Source organism: Anguilla rostrata, chromosome 8, assembly GCF_018555375.3.
Source record: "Anguilla rostrata isolate EN2019 chromosome 8, ASM1855537v3, whole genome shotgun sequence".
Taxonomy (NCBI): domain Eukaryota; kingdom Metazoa; phylum Chordata; class Actinopteri; order Anguilliformes; family Anguillidae; genus Anguilla; species Anguilla rostrata.
This window is the reverse complement of record NC_057940.1, coordinates 30,225,850-30,250,344: the sequence shown is the minus strand read 5'-3', so window position 1 is coordinate 30,250,344 and position 24,495 is coordinate 30,225,850. Positions and strand designations below refer to the sequence as shown.

The 24,495-nt window shown below is 39.6% G+C and overlaps 1 long non-coding RNA gene across 2 annotated transcripts in view; it reads right to left on the bottom strand.

Moving 5' to 3' along the window:
• The window catches only part of LOC135261388 (uncharacterized), a 57,064-nt gene extending 33,988 nt beyond the window's left edge, over positions 1-23,076 (bottom strand). The window contains exons 1-2 of one of the 2 annotated variants that reach the window (XR_010331913.1): positions 22,945-23,076; positions 17,228-17,411 (exon numbers count right to left, since the gene is read on the bottom strand). This is a non-coding gene — a long non-coding RNA (uncharacterized LOC135261388). Of the gene's footprint in view, positions 1-5,246; positions 5,318-17,227; positions 17,412-22,944 lie in introns of those variants that run through there. The other variant, XR_010331914.1, reaches the window with a different exon arrangement.
• Between the last annotated feature and the right edge of the window lie 1,419 nt (positions 23,077-24,495).

Sequence of the window (24,495 nt, the reverse complement as noted above, 5' to 3'; positions counted from 1 at the left end):
ATTGGACACCCTCACTATAGGGGTCAAGCATTCAGGCCTCTTAGTCTATGCCACACATGGACTCGTCCACTTGTCGAGAATATGGTGAAGGATGACGCATCTGACCACAACACTTTTTTCCACATCACTGCAGACCAGAGCCTATGGTTATGCACCACTGAACTCTCAAAAGTGCATTTGTCTTTGTAATGAGGGGTTTATGCACTGCAACCCTACTATAATATGCCTCTCTGTGTTGTTGACGGACTGTTCTTGCTGACAGTCTGATCACGTCCTGCACTGACATTCTCAGTCCCCCGAGTTACTCTTCTGTTTCTCCTTATATATTGCACGAGCATAGCATTTCCGACCCTATTTACTAATGTCTTTCCCATAGATCTACCTGCAGATGTCACATTAGTCGCTGTTCCTATTGAAACACTTGCCAGTTGAGCAGGCTTTGTAACTGAAGTTCCTGCCATCCGTGCCCCAATACTGAACCCTCTTTCAAAGTCACTTAGATCTTTTCCTCTTGCCATCTTAATCCAAAATCAACTGGTTCTGCTCAGCATTTTTATATAGGCTATGCCACAGAGCAAGATAAGATATTAATTGCTTAATTGTACCATGCTGTACACTTCACCTGTATGGAAGCATCACCTTTAATTCAGATTTGTCCTTAATTTGTTACCTGTCTGTATGCCCAGACATTTTTTAGGGTTTCCTATTGAAATAACCGCAATGACCACTGACTCTCAGCCCTTACATTAACTGCTTTGCGCAGATGGTAAATCTGACCAATCATATATATATATGTAGATGGATAGTGAAGCATACAAGTCAAGTAGAACTGAGGCAGCTCAGCAAAAGGAATCAGGATAACATGCAATGTTGGAAATTACTTTTGTGTAAAAAAGCTTTACAAATTCAATTGTCAACCTGTTCTACTGGAATAAGACAAATTGGGAAAGCTAACTGCAAAATTCTGGGTAAAATTTAAGTTATCATAATGATCATTATTACTGCATTACAGTATTTTCCTTATTATTTGTCACAGACCATATCTTCCTGGCTCTCCCAGTTGGGGGAGGGAATGTAGCCTATGTAAAGAGAAAATAATGAAATTTCAGCTGATTAATTTTCTGCTGGATGAAACTGATGGAGATTCATGAGAGCAAGCTGAAATAAGGGATCAAGGCCATGGGCAGGTGGTGGAAGGGGTAGTTGGAATTATCTTTGTAATGAAGATATCTTCAAAGTTTTAGTTTAATTTTTATTAATTACACTATATAATCTGTTATTTTTATTAGTTAATTATATTTTTTTAATTCTGAAAGATCATTTGGAAAATAATTTTTAGTAAACCTCCCTCTCTCCCTCCCTCCCACCCTCCCATTCCTCCTCAAGATCATTGTAATAATGATTTGCTTGTGTTCTTCATTCCATATATACAGTATTTTGAAGGGTAACACAGGTGGCATTGATATCCTCAAAGATAAGACAGTTTATGGAGAAATTCAGGATAACATTATGCCGCAGAGCACATTTTAAATAATAGGATACGTTGTTATGGAAATTATGCAGGCCTGTTATAATCTTGTTTCAAGCAATTAAGAAAAGGCCCTTACTTTAAAAATTAAGCCTGAAATGTATCCAGTTAATTAATCCATCTTTGTGGGCATTCAGCTTGGTGTGAGAAGGTGTCTTGTAATCAGGAGTGCACATCTGAAGTGTTACAGGACCAGTGTGTCATATCTATTTCTGTCAGTTGAAAATATTGAAAGTCAGTTGTCATGACTGCACTTTTTGAGAATCTCATCATCCATCTCTCTTTATTTTTTGTTACTAATAGGTTCAGTTTTCAGTTTAAAATTACTGAGAATCTCAAGATCCTGATCATTTTAATTCCATCCAAGGCTTTTTCTTGTAACTAGATATGGGGCCAATGGGAGAAGAATTTCGCCTGAAAAGTAGTTATATGCTGCCATTAAAAAGAATCACCATGACCACACATGATCATTAGTTTTACTTCACTATAAAAGAAAAGAAAATCCAAGAACCTGCATTTGCACAGGAATGCATTCCTAATGAGCAGGAAAGAGGTTCTTGTCTGGCTTAATAACAAGACCTATGCTGACGCATGTGGCATTCACCTGCAGCAAAGGACTTTGATTCACTAATGATTCCTCTGTGCTTGTCTAGCCCCTGCACCTTTGTGCTGTCAGTGTCACACAGGCAGATCTGTCTCACTGTCACTGCTGGGAGCGGAGACAGACGTAGGGTGGGCTGGGGAGATATGCCCATTCTGCTAATGGCAGCAGTCAGTGACAAGATAAACATCCTCAATTATTTCTTCACCCCGCTGGGTCCCTCTCCCTGGCCAAAAAACCTTTTCAGGCGAATCAGGAAATCTCCTGCTCCAAAAACTAATTTGTTTTGATTCGCTGCATTTTTGAGGAGACATTTTTGCACAGTCTGACATTGTGACCACACTTATTTACCTAGAAGGGGGGTGGTCATCAGTGTCATGGAGGATAGCTGCATGTTCTACTCACACCAGTGGTTTGTATTTCATGGGGCAGGGGGTGATGGAGTTGGGGTACTAAACGGTCATGTTCCTGGTTATTCAGGGTGCCAGCATTCACCTCGCTCTGTCTTGATGGTTGGAAGATGTACAATCGTGTGGTTCGACAAATCAATGACTACTAAGGAATTGTCATAGCATTGGAATCTTAGCACTAATTGAATAATTCATACCTGGATCCGTGCCTTGGGAACGGTCAGGAAAAAAAGGTACAAGCTCTGTTTATGAATCCTAAACATTTATAAAAATCACAATAGCCAGAGTACTGTATGTAAATCTTAGAGCTGACTAGAGCTCAGTGCAGGTCAAGAATAGGGTTTCTGCCCTGCCTACACAGCCATTCTTTTTTTAAACATATTTAACAGTGAAAGGTTCAAGTCACGTTAACACCGCCCACAGTTATCTTTACCAGTATTTGGGAGGAATCAGGAGTATCTGGAGGAAACTCACACGGATACGAGAAGAAAATGCAAACTCCACACAGAAAAGCCCAGCCAGGGTTTGAGAACTGTACCTTCTAGCTGAGATGTGATAGTGCTATTCACTGCACTACTTCTGCTGCCCGGTTGTTTTTGCTTTAATCAAATTAAGTGTAAAAATTAAAACGGAATAAAGCATTTTTAAAAATAAAAAAGAATTATAGCATCTAAAAACAAATTGCTACTACAGAGATAAAAGCCAAATGACTCCTCAGCTTCCTCTTTCTGATCAAACTTCTTCCTGTTCTGCAACCCCACTGCTTGCAATAGAGTTTAAGAATAAATCACTGCTATCTCAAACTCTTTACATTCTGTAATTTGTCTGTGTTCCCAGGGAAGGACCCTGCTCTGTGCTGACATGATCCAGATGCCCACTGCAAGCACTGCCATGTTTACAATGTGCTGCTTTCTCAGAAAGTTTTATAGTGCTGGATTTAATGAGGAACTGTATACAGCACTTTTGATGTACTGAGCAAACTATGGCTGTCACGGACAGTAGCGGCTGGTGATAATTTTTTTGGGGGGGGGGGTGCAGTTTTGGGGGGGACAAACAAACTGAAGCAGCACTTCATAGCTCAGCAAATGAAATAAATAAATAAATCTAAAAACAACACAACACACTAATGTTGCCTAAACACTGGCCAGTAGCACTACTTGGACATATTTTGCCCTCCTTAATATAAAAATAATATGTAAAGATGACAAAATGCCCATTTCACCTACATCACCTAAAGTTACCAACAGGCAACAGCTCAATTTCTAAATATAGAACTACTAAAGTCATTTTACTACCACTGTTACATTCTATGAAGTCATAAAAAGAGTAGGAAATATTAGCTAACTCCAAAGTCATTTATAGAGCCTCCTGCTGCCATCTGCTGGACAAAATGTGAATGTGAATGCTGAAGTTTAAAGGAGGCAACAAAATTCACCAACCCACGGAATATCCCGGGATTATCGGAGCTCTCACTCTCATCGTGGCCACGCAAAGCCAACTCAAAGGCTTCACAAAATTTAACACAGTCTATTATTCTGGACAGGATGTGTCGATTTTGTCATCTCTTCGTTGTGCCTTCTAATTCCAATCCTGTAGCCTTCATCTAGCTGTTCAGCAGTGCTAAACCTGCCAAAAAATTTAGCCTCATACTATAATTGTCTAGATGGCTGCGGCTGCTTTCGTGCCGTTTGCATTTTTCAGAAAGATGTTAAAGGCATTACTTACACCACACACAGCTAGCCAACTCCGTTTGTCATAACAAGAGCCCGTTCCGAGTGTATGCTCGTCCTCGATCACTTGCCTGCTGCTGAATTTGTTAAATGGGTCCATCCGGTCAAAGCTCCTTTATCCTCTTTTTTTCTTCCAGTGAACGCCTTGTGAAAGGGCGTTTTTGTAAGGAAATAACCAAATTTTCTTTGATTTCCGCGGTTCTACTTGAAGTTGACATCTCCTGAAAGTACCGGTCAGCTAGCTAAGGAGCAGGAGTGACAGTCGCACATCCGTAGTTATATTAATGGCGGGCGTGAACATGAAACATAGCATGGAGAATTGTCCAATCGAATTAGATCAACATAAAAACAATACCAATTCGCTGACAATAAAAGTAAATAAAAGAGCTGCGCCCCGTGGAAAATCTGAAGCAACCATTTAGAGAGCAGCCTCGGGTCACCTGCTTGCCAAAAGTTGAAAGACTTGCGTAGGCTACACACTCATTTGGCCGGCGCCCTTCACCCAGGAAGTAGGCTATAATCACACAGAAATTAACCAAATACAATTTGATTTTGGAAACGATTTTAATGAATGCTGGCAGGCGCTGACAGACTACCAGGCGCACTGTACGAGTAAACCATTTTTATTTTATAATTATTTCGCATTTAGGGGGGCGGCGCCACAGCGCCCTGCATTCTAGAACCGCCACTGGTCACGGACTAAGCCATGCCGGAAGAGCAGCCTGGACTCAAACACTTAGTGCACACAATGTATTTAGCAATCTAGCAATCTTATTAGCAATTTAGCAATCGTATTCGCATCTTGCCGGCATTGATTGTAAAACGTGTTTGTGTAACTGTGTGTTTGGGGAACGAGTGCGTGGGATACGCTACCTGCATATATTGTTTTCCTAAATGACACAATTAGGCTATATTAAGCCGTGCGTTAAATTGTGTTGAACTCTTTTGTTTTAATAAGGAAAAAATGCTGAACTTACGGTTACGCTTGGAACAGCCGTAAACTGGCAAACGGAGTGCGGCCTGTAGGCCTACCAAGCGGGAATTTGAGATGGGGTTACCAGGAGGCGCAACCACTACTTAGAAGCAATAGGGGGGATTTGCGTCCGAATGTTTTAAATACCAGGTGAAGTGAAATACCGCCTTATTTTCTGTTATTTGATTATTGTCTTGGTATATAATATAGTAATGTTGTGTCTTCTGTTAAAATTGTTGTTGTTTGTACTTGTATGTCCTTTATGTATTAATTGATAAAATTGGTTTTTGGTTTGTCTGGAGGGAGGGACTACACGCAGCTATTTAAGGGCTGAGGTACAGCTCCTCAAGGGACAGAGATGTGTTTAGGGTCTTACTTGACATAGCCTTCTAGTTTTGATTTGGTTGCATATTAGTATTAGTTTTTTTTTTTGTGTTGAAAAAATGGCAATGTATATGTTCTACATGGAGTTAACTCCTGCTGTAAATAAACTACTAGTGTTCCTCAATTGAGTCTCCGCTGTTTTTAAAAAAAGCCTCCAGCTGCCGGTACACCCAAACAGGTGACATCATTTTGTGAATGCAGTGTATGTGGGAAAATGTACATTATCTAAATATCTAAAATTTAACCTGATTGTTGTGGTAAAGGATGTATCATCAGTATAATAATAATACATTTTAATGACCACAGTGAGTCAGGACCTTGGTTTAACATCTCAGTTTTCAAAAGACAGATATAAGCCTTCTAATGATACCAAAAGTATATCTCTACTCCAGATGTCAAGAGTTATGTCCCATTACATTTTGAGTGCCATGAAACCATGTTTTTGAGAAAAATAGTTTTACGGTAGTTGTGAGATTGTAGTTGCTATGTGTAACAGTAATCCATATCAGATATGTGTAATCCGCATCAGAAAGCATAGATTTGTTTTTGAATAAAATCATATGAAACTTGATAGCGTGTAGCCACAAAACCAGTTAATGTGATTGTGTGACGTGACAAGCTGGCTACCTCCAAACTCTGATGCTAGCTTATCAGTTAAAAAGCTTCAAAACTATTTTTACTCTTAACATGTATGCATTAAGAAATACAGACTATGAAAACCAAGATGAAAGCCTAAAACACAAAGAAACACAGGCATGGATTTTTTTTCCATTTACAATAAAAAACCATTCCTTTTTAATTTAACATTACTTACAAATAAATTAAAGTGTTTGTTATATTTTTAAATGGATTACAGAAAGTGTTTTTAATGAGTTAGTGTATGCACAATAGACCTAGCAGAGAGCAGAGCAAAATGTAACACACTTTTTATGTGGTTGCATCAGAGATTGACCGATGTATTTCAGGTGAAACACTCCAAATGACCCCCTTTGTTTCCAAGGAAAGAGAAACAGAAATATTTCTGTAAATATTGTGAGAGATTCTCAAAAGGCTGTTTTGGCTATATGCAAGTGAATTTTATACCGGAAGTATTTTAAATAAATAATTAAATGCCACTGTTAAAGGACAATTCAAATCTGAAATAAAGGTACAGTGGAGGTACATCTTTGTTCTTTTAGGAACAAATTTCACAAATATACCCTGAAAGTACCTCACTGTTTTATTTGGGTACTAATAGGTACCTTTTACAAGCAAAAAAAAAAGCAAATTGTGCATTTCTGGGTAGGGGTGCAATTTTATTTAGCTTAACTATAGGGTACCACCCCAGTGACAAGCATTAATATCTTTATAGGCACTTTTTACCTTTTCTGAGATTGTTTGCATATACACACTCACATATTTTATTGTATTTTTGGGTAGAAACACAGATGCATTTAATATGTTCTTTTTTTGTTGTTGTTGTTTGCTTTAGCCAGGGGCTTAAAATACACAAAAGGTGGCTAAGCAGCAAATCACAGCATTGTGGCAGAGTACAGTAATAGCTTGTCATTTTCTGAAATGCATACTAAAATTGAAACAGATTTGCTTGGCTCGCCTGCCCCTGTTTTCAAAGCTTGTTATGTTTGTGCCGATGGTGAATGTCACATCACTCTGGGGCCTTAAGGCCAAGTTTAACAACAGCAGTTCAAACTTATAAACAAGTACACAGAACATGGGTCAAAAAGGGTTATGTGCAAGTCAAAACTACGGAGCAAAGCAAGGCCATATTCTGCTCCATTTCTTTATTACCCTTATCGTTTCCATTTTTTTCCCCCCAATTTGAAGCGCCCAATCATATCAATATTAGTACTCGCTGCTGTAAACTCTGCTATTGATTTGGGACAGAGCAGTCAAGCACACGCCCTCCTTGATGTCAGCAGCCACTTCTCGTCACAAAGCAGTTCTTAACCTGGGTTTACACAGACAAGGAGGACACTTCATGTGCATCTTAACCTCTCTGTGCAAATCTAATCTCGACAATCTTTTCCCATTTAGGGGGTGATCTATTTAAGACTTTATAAACTCCAGATGTGAGCCTCAGAGACTGGGAAAATGGCTTAAATGAACAAAGCCACTTTCACCATTTATAATACCAACTTAATTATATTCATAATAGGTAATAATATTCATATATTAATATAATTACATTCCTTATATTTTGTTATATTGCACCGAGCCCACAAATAGTCCCATACCCAATCATAGATTTTACACGTGGTCAGTCCATTTAAAACTAAAAGTACAAATAATTGCTAAAGTAGCCTACAAACATGAACCCGACATTGTAGTTCACGTCGAGAGACAAATTAATATGTAATTCTCAACATAAGATCAAAGTAAACATCTCATAGTCTACAAGCATTACAATTTACTGTAATTCCCAAATCCCGATGTTCCCAGTGTCTGAACATACAATGTGCTAATTCACCTTGCTATAGTGTGACAGTCTACTTTTCAGTACATTCCATCTCACACAGGCTAATTCAGAAACATTTCCATATATCAGTGAAACAGATGTCACTTCATATTTGTGTTATAGTTTCCCAATGTTCAGTGTTCACAGTGGACACTGGAGCCGGAGAGAAGGAGGACACTAAGATCAGTTTCCGGGGCAGAGGAGGTGGTAGTGGAGGAAAGGGGGATACATTTTTTGAGTATTGGAATGCACCCAGGGATAAAATGATGGCATGTTGAGTGGAAATTCTCCATCGCTTTGCACCTTTTTTTATGATTAATGCACACATTTTCATTTAAATGTCAAAACGTATGATTACAGAAATCAAAATGCATTTTTAAACAAGGTCACTGCATCATTGTCAAAATATAATTCACTGACACAGTCGCACAACACGGTTAGCAGATGTCTTCAGTAAATATTTACAACATGGGCATTCAGCCAAAAATAAAATCCATGAATAGCCATCATGCATGTAAGAAAAACAGCGTGTATTATGAATCGGTACAAGCTGTGCTCTGAATGCCCGCGCTTGAGAGATGACATGAGACCGCTCTGTGGTGACAGGACGTGGCGGATCTGCGTGTGCACCCGCACGCCATCACAGAGAAGTGGGAGAGGAGCGGGAAATGACATCTACAGCAGCATGTGCCTCTGCACCACAGGCCAGGCAAATCTGTTCGCACAGTTAATATTTAACGATGGGTTTGTAAATGAGCAAGCTAGATCCATCAGCTCCACCATTCTCAGTTGTACAGTCAGGCAGCAAACAGAGCTCTGTGTTATTTATATGAGACTTTATTTTATTTAAATACTTTTGAGTCTACAAACCACAATTTCTTAACTGCTCCCTTTTCTCTGCCATTTCAGTATTCAATTTACATTCCTTTTGGAATGGCAAAAAATGCATATGCATTTTTGCTGAAGTTCATAAACAGCCAGAATATAAATCAATTATCTATGAAGAGTTATCACAACAGAAAATGAACAGTGCAAATAAGTAATGCATGTTTTAGGTGTCTTTAATGTCTTTCAAGCTCTATGTTTTGGATTTCATCGATTTGCTGTGCACAAATATCTATGGTATGTATGACTGGACCTTTGGTAGGTAAATTGGTAGGCAAAAGTGTATTATTTGTTGGGGAAAATGTGCTTCCTTCTCTGTACTTTCCATGAAATAAGTGCTTTAGGTAAAGGGCAGCTCTTTCTTTTAGATGAAAGTGACTGTGTCACTCTGCTTCATCTGAAATGCTAAGCCATCAACCAGTTCAGCTAATTGCATAACTACTAATTATGTAACTAATCCAGTAAGCAGGCCTAGCACCAGCCTGTGGGGATAAGCACCAATTTTTGAACATGCAGTGAAGACTTGTCTTTTCATGTACTTTGCGTTTAATGCTTCTCCACATCAGCAGTGGTAGCATTTTTATTTAACTCGCTTATGTTAGTTATCACAGCAAAATTGACCTTTACAAAATGTTATAGTCTGAAATATCAGCACAAGAAGTTTTCCAGTAAATCAACAAGGATAAATTGATCACATTAATAATCAAGCATTACAATGAAAGTTGCAATTGAAACTCCTATGCATGGTCTGGTGTGGCACGGTGGCCTTTCAGCAAGAAGGACTTGAGTTAGAATCCCAGCCTGGGCCTTTCTCTGTAGAGTTTGGATGTTCTCCCCATGTCTGTGTGGGTTTCCTCTGGGTACTCCGGTTTCCTCCCACCATTAAAATACATGCAGGTAGGCTAACTGGAGACTAAATTTCCCATAGGTATGAGTGTGTGAGTGAATGGTGTGTGCGTCTTGCGATAGATTAGCGGCTTGTCAAGGGTGTAATCCTACCTCTCACCCAATGAATGCTGGGATAGGCATGGTCTGTGGCTTTAGGAAAACTCTAGACAATATGACAAAACTGAGCAAATTACAAAGAGAAATAAAAACAAGCACAATAAATGGGAAGGAAAGGATTTGAAGGCAAAATCACTCAAAGCTGCACTAAATGAATATGGTGACAGATGCAGTGAAGAAGATGGAAGCTCCAAAGATTCAATCACTTCTATTCTCAATGAAAAATAAGAAAAGACATTCAGTGACATAAGCAAACCTAAGACTCATGGGTTGGGCATGTATGGCTGCCACATATACTGGCTCACTTGTCTTCATTGGCGATGTCACTGCTGATTGCAGCAACACAATTAATTCTGTAGTGGACATAAGCATCTTATCTACTCACGTTCAAACCAAATGCCTCCAAACCCATTGGACAGCACTTCAACCTACAGAAAAACAATGATCCCAAAAATACTGCTAAAGAATCAAAGGAGTTTTTCAAAGCCAGAAACTGGAAAGTTATTGTCTGGCTAAGTTATTCACCCAAACTGAATCCAATTGAGCATGTGTTTTTTTATGCTGAACAGAAACCTTAAGGCAACTAGCCCCCAAAATAAACAGGAGCTGAAGATGGCTACAGTACAGGCCTGGCAGACCATCACCAGAGAAGATACACCTGGTGGTGTCTCTGGGTCACTTCAAGCAGTCACTGCATGCAAAGGATATGCGACTAAGTACTTAACATGACTAATTTCATTTACACAATGTCATATAAATCACTGCTATGACTAATTATAAGACGTCTTCCTTGTCAGCCAGATCCCCAACTTTGCGGAGGTAGGGCATGTGCTCCTGAGAGTGCATAGCATAAGGCTCCGGGGAATTCTGCCCAGCTGGGATCTTTGTGGTGCAATCCCACTCGGCACAGCAAGTCCTGCGCACCCAGAACATCGCAGGCAGTGCAGGTAACCTTAGTTAAGACTCCGAGAGTGTGATCCTCTTCGAGGCACATAACAAGCAGGGCGAGGATCCGTATCCTCCATGGCTGCATCGCACCCTTCACACTGCTTCATCAGAAAGCCTGAAAAAGTTAGCCAGCCATCTTCTCGTGAGGTCCTTGCTTGTAGTAGTGCATTTCTGCTTGCAGGTGGTGACTTTGGCTTGATAGAAACAAGCAGACACCAGCGAGGTAGTTTATGCTGAAAATTTGAGAAGGAAGATTGTGGGCTTTAGCCATCATATGCAAATTTGGTCGCAAAGGGCATCTTCGCCCTTATTGGATGACCATTTGCCTCATACAGTGATGTACCCAGTCATCCATAATTGGCAGAGTACAATAACAGGCTATAACGTTGACCATGTGGACAGAGTTTCAGTCAGGGGAGTATTCTTCACTACTCATTTAGCTCTGCTAAAGTGGCAGTCCAGTGTATGTGGAAATACCACTACGAATTATAGAACCGTGAGGATAAATAATTAAAAAATAGCTGTCTTAATTATCCTCACAGGTAGTCACTAAGGAATGCAGCGGATATAAATATATACAGTATTACCTAATGCAGTGATCAAATGGTGGAAACGTATAATCAGTCTCATAATCAATCAGTCGCATAAAATTAATTAATTATCAATTTCAATATTAAAATAATTACCAATGACGTAACAACATGCATATGTTCTTTGAGGTGATAGGCTCAAGAATATATCTGAATAACAATCAGACCGATGACAAGGTTTAATAAAATAGAATATAATAAACAAACAAACATTTAAATTAAATCACTGAAGGCTAAATAAGTAAGGACATGGAAAGGGGACTAGAGCGTTGTGTATGAGTCTAGCTGTGTGTGTTCACCAGCACCCGTGGTGCAGGAGAGGAGAACACTCCATCAGAGGAGCCTAAGTATGAATCACCTTTTAGCATGCAGTGCAAAATAGCGATGAGAAGTTTGATTATTTTTCCTGACTTGTTTCCGAACATTTTGTTCAGTGAATAGAACAAAACCTTCAATTTGTTCACCTGCTTAATTAATCCCCACTTCCCCAGAGCGCATAGGCAGCCCCCTACTGACAAACGAAGACAAAAATGTTGTGATTCTCATTCAGAGCCTGCTTTACCATTCACGAACGATTCGTTCAGATATGTTTTGTTCGTTCAGTAGAGTGGAGGTGGCCGTTTTTTGGCATGATTGATTAACTTGGTCCATGAGTGGTAAACCATTACAATGCATCGTTCTGATAGCAAACACAACTAGATAATGTACCCAATTAGAAGAACTTCAGAGTTGTTGTTCTCGAGCCCCCAAAGAGTTGCGATTATCATTCATTTTGTATAGTAGCCTAGGGTAATGCCCATTCGTTCACTCACCATACCATATATCGAATGAGTAGATATTAGCGCAGGAGATCGCATGCACAGATCTCTGAGACCTTCAAATCCCACAGTACACCAAGGCACCGTAGTACATTTGGCCTTGAGCACCTCACTTTCACTGTTCAAGCAGATAAGGCACACATTGACATTATTCACGCATAAATACATGCTTAGGAGGAATGCTAATAAAATATTTTTTATATTTCTATACTTTTTTACATTATATGCAAAAAATGTGCACTCATTCTCTCTCTCTCGCTCTCTCTCTATATATATATATATATATATAAATCATCTTCTGTATGTCTCTATGTTTTGTATATTCATGCTTGTATAAAAGCTCCAAGCTAATGTGCTGGGTCCTCTATTTTTACATAATTAGCAGTTCTGCACCCCAGGTCTTAGATACACTGAATAAATGTGCTATGAATACAGTTGGTGCCTACAAACAGTCACTGATCCTTACAATACCAAGAACGCCTGAGAGCAGCCCCAGAGCATCTGATAAGCTACTGAGATGATTTACAGATCAGTGAGTCTGCACAGCCTTTTCTCTGGCTGACAGACACATTTAGAATGTGCTTTTACCAGAATACCAGATTTAACAGGAACGTGTCTGAAGGGGAACAAAACAACTCCTTCAGAAGTATGGGAAAACACACCAGATTTATTCTCTTTACCATAGATAGCAGAATTTGCCATCCCACTACCTATCGAGAGCAGTGTCTGTCCACCCTCCAAGCACATCTATTTTTGGCCCAAGAGAGCTACATGTTGGTAAATATCAGATGTTTCCTAAGAACAAGCATCCTTCTCTTGGACAACATTATTAGCCTGTGGTCACACAGAAGGACTCTCAGTTGTTCAATGCTATAGTCGTCACAATTTCTCTCCTTTGTATCAACACTTATCTTTTTTGTGCTGCTCTCTGATCTTGTTATCTGTTGGAGAATAGTCTTTTCTCTTCTGCCAGGCAAGTCGAGTAGAGAAGCTTTTGGCTGGGCAGTAATAAATACGGAGAACTCTTTCACAAAGCCAACAGAAGAATGGGTAAAAAGATAGGCATCTCACATGTCAAGACTCTCATTGGAAGTACCATGGCCATTAACCTGAATAGCCAGTGAGGAGAAGATAGTCTGGGTCTTTCCTTCAACAAAATCTGAACACCAGAGAAAATGGAAAATGATTCAGGCCAAGTTTAGCTACAATGTGCACCGGCTACATGGCAATGTTTAGCAGGCAGTGGATTGGAAAGTGATGTAGCCAAGAAAATACAGAGTCCATCAATTCTCATTGTCTGTTCTTCACATGGCTTAATTTCAGGAAGTGCTCATCATGTCCAGCTAGCTTGCTGAAGAACTGCTTAAAATAATGATTACACTGATTTGCTGATACATGTAAGAATGTTTCAAACAAACTTAACCTTGGTCAGTACTAACCCATAATATTTTTATTCTACTGGGAATTTTTAAATGTTGAAGCAAGTCTTATTTTCTGTTTTCATATCATTTAGCACTATAAATCATTTTGTCTTGGTACGGAAGATAACCACTATTTATTAACATCTTTCAACAGACTTTCATACTTTTGTTTCAAAGAGACTTACCATTTAGTTAGTCTGACTCATCTCCATGAATCATATGCCAGTATGGTTCAGTCAACCACTGAACATCAGTGAGCATCCCATGACATTCATCCTCAAGTGCCCCCTGCATGATAAATCAGTATGATGTATTTAAATCATTTAAACTGGTTGGTTGGTTAATGATTAAGAGTGTTTTGTTGTCAGAATATTGGCAACACAAAAATCTATCAATAAATTGTTCAGATATAAGGCATTTCAAAAGCGTCCATTAATCCACTTAAGTGTGTTCATGGCCATGACAGATGTACAATTTGAATGAATAAAGTTAGAACTGGGTTACTTTATGAAGTAAATATAAACAGCCATGCAACATTAGAACTGGAAAGCTCTGAGAGCTAGTAATGAACTCAAGTGCAGTTTTATTTATGGTTCTGTTATTCCTGCTCTTTTAGTGAAGTTAGAAGTGATATTGAGCAGGTCATGTCCAAGTAACTGCATTAAATTTCCAATTAACAGCTGGCTGAATTTTTTAAAAGAATAAAATGCTGATCTCAGCTTAGAGTGCCCTTGTGGTGTGGGGATGGCTGGTTTAAGCAGCCACACCTGCCCTGGGTCAAGCTAATTAGACCTGGCCAATTGGATAATTGGTTAATAATTAGATAATTGGCCAGGCTAATTGGACCCAGGAACGGATGTGCGTTCACCTGTGCGTAGGTGAGGTAATCACTGCGCACAGGTTAAATCTGCCATCCCCACCCACATCAGGAGCTTCTCTGTCATGACAGTGTTTGAGATCTGCTCACTTGGCTGTAACATCTTGCCAAACCCTCGTGGAATAAATGTGGACTGTTTCAACATCATCTCCCTGTGTCTCTGTGCTGGAGGGCCCCAAGGAAAGCCACTTCGGTGGCCTGTGGCAGGCGTGTTTGCCACAGCCCTATTTTACCATTGGTCTCTCTGGTTATTCAGAGGCAAAACTAACAGGGTATCAATTTTCCAGAGGCTGCCTTGGAGCCAGGCAAGTGACAGCAAAGGTTTATATCATAATAACGGCAGCTCGTAACTCCAAGGTGAGCGTCCTAAAAAGTGTTAACGTGCATTGATGCAGTTTATTCCCTTATTGATAGCTGCCATAAGCGATGAGTCCTTACTTTATCCACAGAGTGCCATTGTGTCTGATTTAGCAGAGAAGCTAGACAAGTGAGCTCCTTCATTCTGCCTCAAATTAGAACGAAATGGTCAGCCGGTCCTGTGGGGAGCAATTTTCAGTTCTGATTTGCCTTGAGAAGTCAGATTCGGTTTTTTCCTTCCTCCTCCTTTCTCTCGTAGCAGAAGAGAAATTGCAGAAAAAAAATATCCCTGATCAGCCATGTATGTGTCTGTTCTGTGGAGCTCCTAATCGGTAATGGGGAGACCCTGATGGTGAGCGTTATTGATTGCTAAGAACTCGACTGGGGTGGGGGAATGGGGCGTGGTACTGTAAGATGAGGGTCTTTACAGGAAGACTACACTAGCTTTTGAGACTGGAACACATTGGTTTGAGCCACTAAAATTTACATTAGATCATCCATGCTTAGAGAACAGGGAGACAGACACATTCCAAATGTTTTACTGCAGACCTGTTGCTCTTCCATAACCCTCATACACCATCATACCTTAATTCTCTCAAATATCTCCCATGATTCATAGCTCAAACCTGGAGATCACTCGAACACAGTTAAATATAACCATGTGTGTTTTATATGGACAATAATTAAATAATTTTGACTGCATTAAATGCGATGAGAATGAAGTGGGAAGCCCATCTTAAAAATACAATACATGCTGTGAATTTGTTTGCCAGCCCCTCGGCAAGTGGCAAAGAAGGTACCGACTTATAACAATGAGATCAAAGCATGGGTTGTCAACTGTTTATTGTTAAAAGGCCCAGAGAACAGATCAGTCTCAAAGAAAAACCTTGTGATTTTCAGTAGTAAACAGACTTTTCTCGCCATATACTGATTATTGGCCTTTTCTGTACTGATTTCCAATGAAAAGCAATGAAACTGCCTTTGTCCTTCATTTTCAAATTCTTATTGACCTTATTCCTCTAAATCATTTCAAGCTCAAATTTCTGTTAATGGCAGTTGTATGATAAACTACAGCATTTTTTTTTCTTTTCAGAAAAAAAAAGCGAACTACCTTATAAACTATTTCCCTTTGTAGTGTTTCCAATGATCTGTTATCTCTCTGTGGATTTAACTCACTACCAGAAAATAGCTTATTCTCAAAAAATAAAATCAAAATGGAAATAAGGCCAAGCAAAATAGAGCAAAGCATGGATGGATTTTGCTGTGGGAAAATGCCACATCCTATTTGTGGAGTGGGACCTGGAGCAGACACCCGACACAAGGAAACCATGATGCACACACTTTCTTTGTTTTCAGTGAAGCTGGAACATTTTATTCACCATTTCACATTCTTTAAACTACTGGCACTGGTCAGACAGCAAGGACAGAAGTGTTGGAAACTGTATTGCGTAACAGTCTTAAGATCCTGCATGAAATCGAGTTCCCAGCATTTTTGTCCTTGCCATCTGTTTAGGGATGGCTGCTATTAAATCCTAGGTAAAATCTTAAGAAGTTGTGTGCCTTTTCATTAGCTTTTTCCATTGTGTTTTCCCCCCAATGTGTGTGAGTTCATTTCTGTGCACGGAATGGCTCTTTGCCTATGTTGCCTACCCTGACAGTACAGCCCAGCAACCACAGATCTGCATAGAATCACTAGCTGGCATCCTAGAAGCTTTGTTCTTAATCTTAATCTAAAATACCAACAACAACAACAATAATAATAATAATAATAATAATATATGTATTATAATAATTTAAAAACATCACACAGAAAATAAATGAACACAGATTCACCATCAATTCATGTTTCATGCACACATTATACCATTAATATTATATATTGCTGTGATTGCCATAAATTAGGTATAACTCACCCATAACAAATGACATCCGAAATGCTATATAACAAGTCAAGTAATGAGTAATACTTAAGTAATTATGTAAAATAATTTGCATTAGTAGGCCAGTATGTGCTGAAAAACAGTCAACTTGTTAACTGCATTGATATGCCACATTGATAAAGGATGATGTTTCTTGACTAGTTAATACATGGGACCTCACTATAATGTGTTACTAAGCACACAGATGTAAATAAATCTGAATAGAGGTGCAGTAGATCAACATATTACAGCTGATGTCATTTCTGATGTTTGGTTTCGTTTCAAGTAAAAAAGGACACCAAAAATGAATCTAATCCCTCATTCACCTTTGCTTCTGTCAGTTTGAGGTGCTTGTGAATTTGATGGCCGTTCAGAGGAATGTGGCCGAGCTTCCCTGTACCGTAATTTACTGACATATTGATCCGGCATCCTCCACACTCTGTCTCCTACACCTCTGGATTAAACAGCAATCCCAGCAGTGTCTACCTCATTACCTTAAATGTCATAAACCTGGGGGGATAAAAAAAGAGAGGGAAGAATTGCATTTTATCCACTGATCCTCAATCAAACATAACACATTTTTGTGTCTTCTTGAAAGGCGACACACACGCACAAGACTCAGGGGGGTGTGTATAGGATTTAGGCTTCACGCTCCAACAGGCACTGTGAGCTGAAAGCTTCCCCCACAGAGACTGATGTGGCGGTCACAGCAGAGGTAAACTGTTACCTTCCCCAAAAATCGACCACCTCAAAACTTGACCACATGGGTGATGGAAATTCTGGAACTGACTTCTATCCAAAAAATGTTTTTCTGCAGTAGTTCAGCTATACTATATATATATATATATATATATATATATATATATATATATATATACACACACACACACATACACACACACCATTTGCTAAATGCTGAAACTACTGGTAGTTAGCTACAAATCATAGCACTGTCTAGTATAGACGCTTTCATCGGACGCACGCACATTGCCAAGGTTATGCGCTTGGCCCTAAGTTAACTTCCGCTCTGTTTTTTTATTATTGGGTTTGTGTTTACTGGCCAATATGACACCCGTTAAACTGATGAGCAGACTGATGTTGGGCTCAGGTTGTTGTACTGTGGGGTGCAACCTGACCTCAGGAACAAACTACATTTCGAAAATTTGTAAAAATACATAATTTAACTTTGTAACCCCACTAGGGAATTGTGAAACTAATTGCTTGAATCCCTGCGATTATTATAGCTGGTGCTTGCCCGTTGTTACTTCATATTTTTGAGAAATAGCTGCATCGTTACCTATTAAAATGTAAGTCCTGTAAAAATACACGTAATACATTGTATTTTAAAAAATCAACTTCATACATACACATTTAGTAATACTAATACAGCCTTATTTACTATATCAACTTAAGACAAGCAACACGCTCGTAATTATCTCATCGCGACCCATTAAAGCCAATGGCGCAGATGTTTCTTCGTAATTTCAAACTGCTTTCCTAACGGCTATTTTGCGTCCTGCGACTTGAGTTACAACAGTGAATATGTACGGATTCCTAGACGTGCTGATAGAGACCACCCTCTCTCATATAAACCTCAAATACGCATGACAGGATACTAGCAAATTTATGTCAAGTTCCATTCATTTATATGGGGTGATCGATACACGTCCCCTTAGCAACCAAAAGCTAGCGCTGGACCACCTTTGACTTATTTGCCGGCACAGAAAAAAAAAAAAAAATTGTGAAAGTACTGAAAAAATAACCACAGGAGGATAACAAGGACATTTTTCCTACATTTCATATATAGTTGCAAATCAGTTTACGCTTTCCTGTCTGTCGAACGAAGGTGGTCAAATAGGTGCTCTCACTCTAGCACTGACTTCGTTTCAGGTAACAAACTCATGATGAGCGATAGCTAATAGCTAGCTGACCAATAACAGGCCTGCAATAGTTATGAATTAGCCAACTAAATTAATTGTAGCTAGCTAGCTAAACGTAGCTAACACTGTAATTATGCACAGTAACGTTAGATCAATGCTAGTAGTTGATACGTTTTAGCTACGTTTTGAACTAACGTTATGATACCAGTTTCCAATGACTTGACAGTGTTACATTGCCTGATCATTTTTTGTTGTGGTAACCTAGCAAGATGACCCACTATTAAGAGCCACAATGTTTTTCCATCAATGCATGCTATACAAATAAATAACCTACAGTAATTGCATTGGCTACACATGCTGCCCACTAACCCCAGTTTGTGTCCCTAATCATCGTTTTTAAGCAATATCATAGAAAGAGTGCACTTTTTACACAGGAATGTGCATATAACCAAGAACAGTTATGGGTTATGCAAGGAATGTATGATGCTCAGCAAGGTGCAATACTGTCAACAGTTATCTGTTTCTGTCACTTGTTTTTCTGGTAGTGTAACATTATCGCATTTGAGTTTGGCCAAGCAACGGTTCTTTTCTTCGACTGGTAACGTCAAATAATACTGGCTAGACATAGTTTTAACTAGCTAGCTAACGTAATTTACTTATTTATTTTGCTTGTTATCAGAAATAGTCTAGGAGCTCTGTTGTTTTGTTTTCGGAAGTCTGCCGGAAGTTAAGTTTGGGCCAGAACAATGCACATGCACAGTAACATTTGTTTATGTTGTTACCGTTGAAAGCGTCTATAGCTTGTTTGCAATTATTTTTCTTCTTTTTACCAATTGTGCCAAAACTTGGCCAGTAAGATTCAATGAAGACAGTAAGCAAATAAAGTCTATTGAAGGCAGATGCACAGTACCCAGTTGCAAAGTGATTGAACTTTACACGAGGGATACTCAAATCTGGCCCTCGAGGTCAGTAGCACTGCTGATTTTCTGTTCTGCCTGATAGTCTATTGTCCAATAACGTCACTGACTGGCCAGAGATTACACCCACCTGGTGCATCAGGTATAAATCAATCTGTGATTAGAGGGGAGGAATGAAAACCAGCAGGACTACTATCCCTGAGGGCCAGATTTGTGTATCGCTGCTTTACACGGTCATTTCTGTGTCTACGTCGGGGGTGTCAAACTCCAGTCCTGGAGGGCCGCAGAGTTTATTGCTTTTCAATGAGTTTTAGCAGGAGTTGTTAACTGAAGCCATTGATTGGCTTAAGAGTCCACCTTGTTCTCAACCACGAATAGCTGCAGACACTGCGGCCCTCCAGGACTGGAGTTTGACAGCCCTGGACTCCATGGAGGCAGAAGCCACCGAGGCCGTAACATTCAGCCTACTCACACCCTGTTAGACAGATCTAATGACTGGTTTAAAGACCAAGAAATGATTTGCCGCAATAGCTTAGTAAACCAGTTCTTTGAAGCCTCGGAGTTCATTCTGTCATTTCAGGTGCCTATTACAGTCGGGTGCTGCTGTGCGGCTTGTACATTCTAACATGACCAGACTCCATTTCTTTTATTAAAAAGAAAAAAAAAATCTATAAAATATATTTTCAGTAATGGAAAAGGTGGATCTATGATGTGGAATGATGTGGTGAATTTGTTTTTTATTGATGCTTGAAAGCATCCTGGCATCCCCTCGAGACTGCTGTCCACCTTTTTCAATCAATCAAAATGGATTTGCTGTGGTGCGTGTTTGCTACTGTGTTGCGTGCTGAATAACTTTCTCCATTATTTCAATTTGAAACTCAGCACCCAGCAAAAGGCACTCTGACAAAACAACTATCACTACCATAGCATCTCCTGTGGAACATTATATGCAGTATTTGGGCATAAGAGATAGACAGGCTTATGAGAATGGGTTTGGACTCAGTGAGAGCAGACTCTGTTTCTTAGAGCTATCATTTAGAGTGCATAATAGATAAAATCACATATTTCAAATGTGGTTAGAGTAAGGGGTTGAAGCAAAATTCGGAAGGTAGGAGCTAGGTAAGGGTTAGTTCAAGGTTTAATCTTTTTTGATGTAAGACTATAGCCATATGTATTTTGAATGAAGTAGATTTTTCTTAGAATCATTCATCCATCTATATCTGTTTATTCCTAGTCATGTTCATGGGAGGTGCTGGAGCCTTCGGCGAGAGGCAGGAATACACTCTGGACAGTTTGCCAGTCCATCGCAGGGCACACACACCTTTCACTCACACACACTCATACCTAGGGGCAATTTAGACTCAATTAACCTAACCTACATGCCTTTGGACTGTGCAAGGAAACCAGAGTATCCAGAGGAAACCCACACAGACACGGGGAGAACATACAAAAACTCCACACAGAAAGGCCCTGGCCTCTTGAACAAAAGACCTTCTTGCTGTGAAGCAACAATGTTTCCGCATAAAAATCACATACTCATGATAACTCCTAGGGCTATAAATAAGGGTTCGGGTTAGATTTATGGTTATGGAGATAATTATTCCATATTCCTAACCTTAACTATTTGGGCTGCGGCAGGATATGTTTTATATATGTTATATATAATATACGTTGTTGGCGTTTGTCAACATGAGGACCAGAGTTGTGCCTGTGAAAGTCAAAAAAGCCATTATGAGGCTGAGAAATAAGAAAAAAAAAACAGTAAGATATATATGCCAACCTTAGGCTAACCAAAAACCAAACCAACTGTTCGGAATATCATTAAAAAAATAAAAAAGAAGTGCCCTTGTGAGCTCAGAAACCACAGAGCCTGGTAAGCCAAGGAAGACCTCTATGATGAAAATACAGTGAATCTGGAGGCATTTGGTTGTACTGGAGCAGAACTTGAGCACCTGACTAATCAGAAACATCTGTGACACCATTTGTCCCAGACGTTACGATGCCCTGAAATGGGGAGACTATTTATAAAAATTAAAAAAAAACTAATTTCTACATGGTGAGACCAACAAGTATAAAATTGCCCTTAAATAAAAGCTGTGAATATGCACTGTGGGAATAATCACATGGGAATTGTTTGATTAAAAATGTAATGGATCTGAAACACAAACCAAACAATGTTTTAAGTTGCGTTCACTGTCCAAAAAATATTCCCTGCTAAAAAAAAAAAAAAAAAAGATTTCCATGGAGAATGCAGCTGGAGTGCAAAAATGTGTTTTTAATCTGGCACTCAGCTTGAAAACCATGGCATTGTCCTAAATGCCCTGGACAGTCTTCATCACCAGGCTTAATGTCCCTGAGGCCAAGTGTAATGCAGAGAGATGGATGGTCACACTGATCTCCTCACGCCATGCCCGCTGCGAGATTGCATGCCTGATGCCATCCTCCATCTCGTTACCCCTGACACCACGCCGATCGATATGCTGTCTGTCAGGCTCGCAGGCTGAGCCATATCTCCCGGGAAGGCCTGGACCTCTCACCTTCTTCTGTTTACCTGCGAACGAATCACTCCAGCCACACGGTGAAATCTGTGTCTTATAGTTCAGGCTGTGACTGAGTGAGGGGCTCTGGGACTTTCTTATTTTTTTTCCCAGCCCATGCAAGTCATGAGAAGGCACTTTCTGCATTTCTCGCCTTTGAGACATCCCTCTCCACATTAGAGACTTAGACACGGCTCGGATAATATTGGTGAAGAGATCCTGAAACTGTTGACACTATAGGAAAGGGAATACTTTGAGTGCAAAAACAGTCAATGTGAACAGAGCTGACAAGGTGCATTAACTCTCTTCATTACCTGACAATTTGAATACAGTCCATTTACGCCTTTCCTTTACCTGTCTTCCACCCTAAGGGCTGGCTGCTAATATAGTTTTATAGTTTTCCATTTGAATGAAAAGCACTGGTACTCTGCACAACGTGTGCCATAGCCCACAATCCTGATCACGTCCCCGCTGACTACGCCTGCTCTGTGGGTTGTGCCACAGCCTGCCCATCCTCTTTGCTCAATAGTGAGAGCTGGTGTCTGAGGCCTGTCTGTGCCTGGTGTATCAACTGTGCAGTCATAAAACTCAATACTGAAGCTGGACTTCAGTGAAAAAGTGCTGGTTATATGATATTTTGACCAACTTGCTAGCATGCATGTTCCTGAATTAAAGACGAAGCCAAGTCTGGATTAATTCAGGGGGTTACCTGGGCTGAAGTCCAGGGGCCCACGCTGTCTGTGGACCCACAAGGTTCAGGGAAAAATATCACAATCATCAGGAAATAGTAATCCTGCCGGTCGCTTATTGACCCAGCACTCTCTCTGATCCGCTGCTGGCACATTTGGCACTCTGCTGAATAACAGGGGGGGCGGGGGGGGAGAGGGTTGGGTTGTCGGTTGGCTGGGCAACGAGAGGGCCGTGGCTGCCTTTGGCCAGTGAATGCCACCTACGATTGCTCACTTCACAATGTCTCACAAGTTCACAACGAGTAAAGTCAATGTAGTCAACAACTGTTATGGAAGTTTTTTTTGTTTTTGTGTTTTTTTTTTACTGAGGAAGAAAAAAAAAAGTAGAGCAAATGACATCAAAGGCCACAGCAGCAAGTACCGATTTATTTTTGTTTTTTGTAAGACCAAAACGTCCCTCTATTTTTACAGCTACACGTGTAACATTATTTATTATGCATGAAATAATCCACAACTAGGAATAAAGTTATGATTTTAATGTGCACCTGGGAGGCAAAGAACCACCCGTTGCAAAGCGGAGTGCCTTAATGTCTTTTAACCGCATACCTCAGAGTGAATTATCCTATTTTTACCATGGTCACATGCCAAAAATTAAAACACAAGCATTTTTGTTAAAGGTGTCATTTCCAAAGCAAGACATGAGGGTCAGACTCTGGAAAACAACCACGTTTATCCCATAATAAACATGATGATGCAATCAGACAAGCCAGCATTTTGCTAGCTGCCACTTGCATAACTAGTATTTAAATTCTGTTTGATTTTGGGTCAAAATTAGGGCTTCCACTCTCTTGCTCTCTAAGGGTACACCCATATTTAGTTAAAATCCACAGTATTCCAATGTTCTTTTGCTTCTAAAGTGACTGCCTATCAGCAGTCAATAGGAAGCATTTATGTGCAAGATTTTTTTTTAATGTACATAATTAAAAGGCATTTTCAGATATTTGGGGTCCACAACTAAAATTGGGGTCACAAACATTATTAAGTTAGCTATGTTGAAGTGTGAATAAACATTTTAAAAACCAAATTGCCTTTCTATATGATGAGTCACAGCTACTAATGTCAACTAGCTTAGAAAAATGTATCTATTGAACATGTAAATCTGACTAAAAAGTTTTGAGGAAAAATATATTAATGGGAATAAACCTGATGGCTGATAACCAAGTTAAAGCATCAACTTTGTGAAACAGATAGGCTTTTACCAAGTCACCACATTAGCTAGCTAATTACTAGACTGGTGCAAGTTCTAGCTGATGTTGCAAATGTTAACTTGCTAGCTAGTTAGTTTTCACTTTGATCTGTCATTTACATAAACTAGCCAACGTTTGCTAGTGTTACTGTTGTCGGAAATTAGCAAGGCTAACAAACACTTCTTTCTACGATCTCAAGTTTTGGATACAACACTTCACGACAATCTCATTTAGTATTGTACCTTTATTCACATTTTGTACACATTCACATTGCACCTGAGCAATCGTAAAGTAGTGTCACAGTAAAAAACCGAGCACTAATCT